The sequence below is a fragment of the Notamacropus eugenii genome, chromosome 4 (assembly GCF_028372415.1).
Source record: "Notamacropus eugenii isolate mMacEug1 chromosome 4, mMacEug1.pri_v2, whole genome shotgun sequence".
Taxonomy (NCBI): domain Eukaryota; kingdom Metazoa; phylum Chordata; class Mammalia; order Diprotodontia; family Macropodidae; genus Notamacropus; species Notamacropus eugenii.
Genome location: NC_092875.1, coordinates 90,516,354 through 90,522,353, shown reverse-complemented (window position 1 = coordinate 90,522,353; position 6,000 = coordinate 90,516,354).

Genomic DNA, 6,000 nt, shown 5'->3' with positions numbered 1-6,000 from the left:
ACTGGAGTGTTTTTTTTTCTCCAATTCATTTTACAGATGAGGAAACTGAAGCAAAAAGGGTTAAGTGACTTGCCCAGGGTCACACAGCTAGTAAACGTCCGAGGTCAAGTTTGAACTTAGGAAGATGAGTCTTCCTGAGTCTAGGCCTGGCACTCTAATCACTGTGCTACCCAGCTGCCTCCTCTACAGGGGGAATGGAATGGCTTAAATAGGGTTGTTCAGTTAGACTGAGTATTAAGTAATCTGTTTTAAACCTTCCATGACTTGAGACCAATCTAAAAGCTGATTTTGCTGCCTCAACTGCCATTCCAAAATAGTTTCCCCAAATTGATATACTATTCCCATGCTTTGCATGTGTGTGTATGTGTATATATGTTCATATATGTATGTGTATATATTTCATACACAGTTGTTGAAGGAATACTAGATCTCACATATTGAAACATCCACTTAGTCAACTTGGGAAATTCACTCACCCTGTCAGAGCCTCAGTTTCCTTAGTTGTGAAATGGGGCTAATAAATCCTGTCCTGATACCTTCCAAGGACTATTGCAAGAATCCCATGAGGTTATGGATGGGAAACACTTTGGAAACCTTGAACTGTTGAACACAAAGGAGGATTTGTGATAGGAATTCTGGGGAAAAAATAGCTAACCATAAGACCCAGGCAGGTATTGATAAAAGTTTGGAGATGGGCAGTGATGTGCAGGAAACAACATCCTGGGCAGGAATAAAGAATGCTCATCTTCAGATCCTTGTTTTCCTTTGCAGATAATTTCCTGGGAGTCACACGCTCTCTCTGCCAGGAAAATCAGTTCCAAGTCCGAGTTCTGGGACATCAATCGCTCTCTGAGTTGGGAAGATTCCTGGTCCATCTGGCTAATTAGTGGCTACAATATAATGGAAAGAATGTTGGGCTTGGAATGAGGATGAGAAGGTTTGCTCACCTGTGCGAGCATGGGAAAATCACTTCCTCTCTCTGAGTTTCAATGTCTTTACCAGAGAGAAATTAGGTATGATTCTCCTTTTGTGGTCTACGCCATAGCAATGCTTGGAGCCAAGTGCTCCTTAAAGAGATACACATAAATGAGATGATGATGGTGGTTAGAGTTGTCACCCTAGTCTTCTAAACGTTTAAAAATGGGTTCAGATAGAAACAGTCCTGAAACAAGTCAATAGGCTGCCGTTATTCCTTTGTATTCAATAGTTTATGGACTATTTCAAGGATGGCTGAAACAACCATTTGTTTGGGTGTTTTTTGTTTGCTTGTTTTTTGTAATTAAGCAAAAGTATTAGGTTAAGTTCACCTCCTGTATGGTCACTGAAATTATCCTTGATATAATTCTAGTAGCAGATGGAAGGACAAAGATGACATTCATTTCATCCTCATTCTACCTGATTTTGACATCCTTGGCCAAGGCTCTATACTTTGAAAATTCTTTCATTCCATACAGCTTTAAAAATAAGGAAGGAAGGAAGGAAGGAAGGAAGGAAGGAAGGAAGGAAGGAAGGAAGAAAAAAGGAAGGAAAGGAGGAAGGGAGGGTGGAGGAAGGAAAGCAGGGAGAAAGGAAAGAAAGAAAAAAGAATCTATTAAGCCCTTACTACATAATGACAGGGCGCAGCCAAAAAGTACAGTGGATAGAGCCCTGGGCATGGAGTCAGGAAGACCTGAGTTCAAATCCAGCCTCAGGCACTTAGCTATGTGACCCAGGAAAAGCCACTTAACGTGTTGGCTTTAATCCACTGAAGAAGGATATGGCAAACCACTCCAACATCTTTGCCAAGAAAACTCCATGGATGTGCTATGGTCCATGGAGTCACAAAGAGTCCAACACAACTGAACGCCTGAACCACAGCATGTAGTAACACTGTGCCTTATAAGCACTTTAGAAATATTATCTCATTTGATCCTCACAACAACCCTCAGAGGTAGATGATATTATTGTCCCCATTTTTGCAGTTGAGGAAACTGAGGCAGAGGTTAAGTGTCTTGCCCAGGGTCACACACCTAGGAAGTATCTGAGGCCATATTTGAACTTAGGTCTTTCTGACTCTAAGCATTGGGTTCATTGATGAAATTTAAATGTTTTACTCACTTCTAATATTCTGATTAAAGTTTTTATGTAATGAATTTTGCAAGTGACTCCATCACTGAGGCACATAATCAATGGTGGAATGAAAGGGAAGAATTTTTCTAATAGGACAATGTCTGCCCCAGGATCTGATTGGTAATTAATCCACACATATAAACTCTAGACCAACCAGAAGATTGATGCCACTGGGAAGGTGGTGGTGGTAAAAAGCTTAACAATCATATACATAGGACACACTTTTAAGCTTAATCTGCATTTCCCTCATCATTTTCTCTGGTCTTGACAATCAACAAAACAATAAAACAAGCTCTGATTTGTAGCATTTGCTGAATTCCAAGGTGTAAATGCTCCCTCTGAAAATTTAACAATCAGTTCTTAAAAGCTACTCTGAGTTACCTCCAGCATTCCTCTGCAACACCACCAGCAGAGTCAGAGCCAAAGGTAGAGTCAGCTAGCTTTTAGAGTCAGAGAGGAGAGAGATGGCTGTTGGTCTAGATTCACTTTGGTGACTCATTTGGAGAATGATCCCTTAATGGGCAGCACCTGGTTTTTATTGAAAAGGGCCTTTTCTTCACTAAGAATTATGATGAATAAATGAAGCAATCCTAGGATCTCTGAGCTTTAAGGGACCCTGAAGGCAAGAGTTTCCTGCTCATCCTCCCTGATAGAGAATGATCTTGTGACAGGTGGATAGTGTGAGACACTTATTTTAGGATCAGGTAAAAGTAGTATCACCCTCTGAGGTCCATTTCTCTTGATTTCCATTTTCCCCTTTTTAATGCATTCTAGGGAGGATGCAACTTGACTCAAGGGACAAGTTAATTGTCAAGTGGTGCTAGAAATTCCAATTTACCCTTTTAATGTCTCCCCGGAGCATTGCTTAGTAAGAAAAGCTCTAGAACTAGAGTTGGAAAATCTGTGTTCAAATTCTGACTCTGTCCTTTAGGAGACACGTGATCTTGGTCTAATCACTTTCCTCCTTTGGGACTGAGTTTTCCCTTTTGTTAAATGGTGGGGTTAGACCAGATAATTTTCAGTTCTGATGGTCTTCACTCTAAACTCTTTTAGTTCTGAAGGATCTTGCCATCTACAAATGTCAGGAGGTGCTCTTTTGTGAAATGCATATTTGTTGCTCAAATTTCCTGGAAGATTATCTTAATTGTTCCCCTTTGCTTTTCCTATGGAAATATGGTCATTAAAATAACCTAGGGGAAAATTTTGAAAACTGTTTTTTATTGATTAATTAACGGGTGCCTTGATTCAGAAGTTTGGGGCCAGTATAGTAGCATTTGGAGGAGTAGTATTTGGACCCTGAAAATGCCTTGAGACATTGCACTTACCCCTTTTCTGAAGGACAAGGGAGAAGAGTCAAGACTTGGAGTCAAGATTCACTGAGACTCCCAAAACATGCCTTGAAGATTAGTGCACCTGGCTCTTGATGTCAGTTTAAGCTGAATCAAGTCAACCAACATCCATCAGTGACTTTTATATTGCTGAGCATACAAATGAAAGATGACACTTTCCCATGTTCCAGTCTGGGAAGGTAAGAATATGATGAGGTTAAGGAGAGCACTAAAGAGCTCTGGGGAAAGTCACTGAAAGAAATCCCTTTTGGCTAGGTTGAAAAGGCCTACCCCTGTTCAATAAAGACCAGGTGCTGCCCATTAAGGGCACCATCTCCAAATGAGTCACTGAAAAGAAGGCTTCATAGATCAGAGGGTGGTGGAGCAGGGCTGTAAAGGAAGGGATAGATTTCATTAGACAAATACATGGAAGGAGATCATTCCAGGGACAGAAGACACACTAATGCACAAAGTTCATAGTAGGCTCTCCCTCATCATTCAGTCAATCAATAAGCATTTAAAAGGTATCTATTATGTGCCAGCCACTGTGCTAAGAGCAAGGCTTTCGGGCAGCTTCGATATCCCCTTCACTCATCCCCCTGTCTATTCTTACTGTTACCACCTTAGCCCAGACCTGACTTTCCATATTAAAAAGTGTAAAATAATCAACTAATCAATCAACAGGCATTTATTAGTCACTTACTGTCTACTGGGCACTATGCTAATTTCTGTAGATGCCAAGAGACAAATGATAAATCATTCCGATGGCTGGAAAGATGGTTGAAGCCAGACTGTGGAGGCTCAAGGGTTTAACATTTTTTTCCCATCACTTATTTGTTTAATTTTAGTTTTCAACATTTGTTTCAATAAGATTTTGAGTTCTAAATGTTCCCCTTCCCTTCCCTCCTCCCCTCACCAAAACAGCATGCAATTGATATAGGTTTTACATGTACAATCATATTGAACACAATTCCACATTAGTCATAACATTTTTTTAAAGGTAGTATGAATTTTTTTGAGCAGGGGATTAATACAGTCAGACCTGATCAGGAAGAATTATTTTTTTTCCAACCACTATGTAGAGTTTAGGCTGAAGATGGGAGAGTAGTTGGGAGACTTACGATAGACCCAGTAAGAGAGTGATGGATGTGGGACTCTGCACTATGATGGTGGTAGTAGAAGTAGAGAGGATGGGGGTGAGCAAAAGGGATATTTTAGAGGCAGAATCAACAAAAAACCTCTCTTGGGCCTCATGCCCCTATCAGCTCCAATCATGGCTGAGAATCAGGTGACCTCAGCTCTAGTTGTAGAACCATTATTAATTCATTATGTCCTCTTGGAGAATAACCTCCCTGGGCCTCATTTTTCTCACCTGTGAAATGTGGTGAATGATTTCATCCCTGACTAACTCACAGGATGGTTATGAAAGCCAAAACTTAGATAAGGGATACAAAAGCACTTTCTAAGGAGAAAGAGCAAAACTTGTATGAGTGTACACTCTGCTGGGGTCACTGGAAGTGAATTTGCCCTCTTAGAAATGAAACAAAGTGGAAAAATGCATAAGGGAAGCATGGTTCTAGCCACTACTTTGTCTCTTAGTAGCTATATGACCTTGGGCAAATCATTTCATTTCTTTAGACCTCAGTGCAAACTCCATATCTGTGAAAAGTTGCTAATGTCTTGTCTCTTAACCTCCAATGGTTGTTTTGGGAGCCCTATGGGATAATGGATGGAAAACCTTGAAAATCACGAAATGACATGTCATCACAGTATCCTAGAATTTTAGGACAACAAACCTTGTGGGTTTGTTGATGATATTTTTGTTTTGCAAAGGTGGATAGGTAAGGCATCCAAAAATAAAAGGAGATGATGGTCTTGCTGTCTTCTGCCTTGGTCAGGCCACATCTAGAGTGTTATAATCAATTTAGGATGAACAGTTGAGAAGGACTTTAATAAGTTATTGGGTGGATGCTACAGTGAAGGCTTCCAAGTTCATGCTATATGAGGATAAATTGAAAGAACTAGGTACAGTTAGCCTGGAGTAAAACAAGCTGAGGGATGGGGTCCTGGGGTGGAGGGTGAAAAACATCACTATTTTCAAGTGATGGTCTGTCCCATGGAAATAAGATGGGATTTGCTCCATTTGTCCGAGAGGGCCAAATGGAGCAATGGATCGAGGTGGTGAATAGACTACATTAGGTTTCATATAAGGAAAATCTGCAATGAGAACTTTACAAAAGTGGAGTGAACTGCATCACGTGGTAGTGAGTTCCCTGTCACTGGAGGTCTGCAAGCAAAAATTGAATGACCACTCCATTATATTGCAGAGAGAATTCTTGTTTGGGTTGAAATAAATGGCTTCTGTAGTTGTCTCCAATTTAGAGTCTGTAAATTCTGTAAAACTGGGTCTCAGAGAAAGAAACTGACCTTCTCCAGATCATATAACTATTCAGGGGCAGAAACAGGGCTACACCCTAAGTTGTTTGTTTTTTTTTTTACTCTGAACCCATGGTTTTTTCTACTTTTGCCCACAAAATGTGAGATATTATCATCCCTTTCCTTG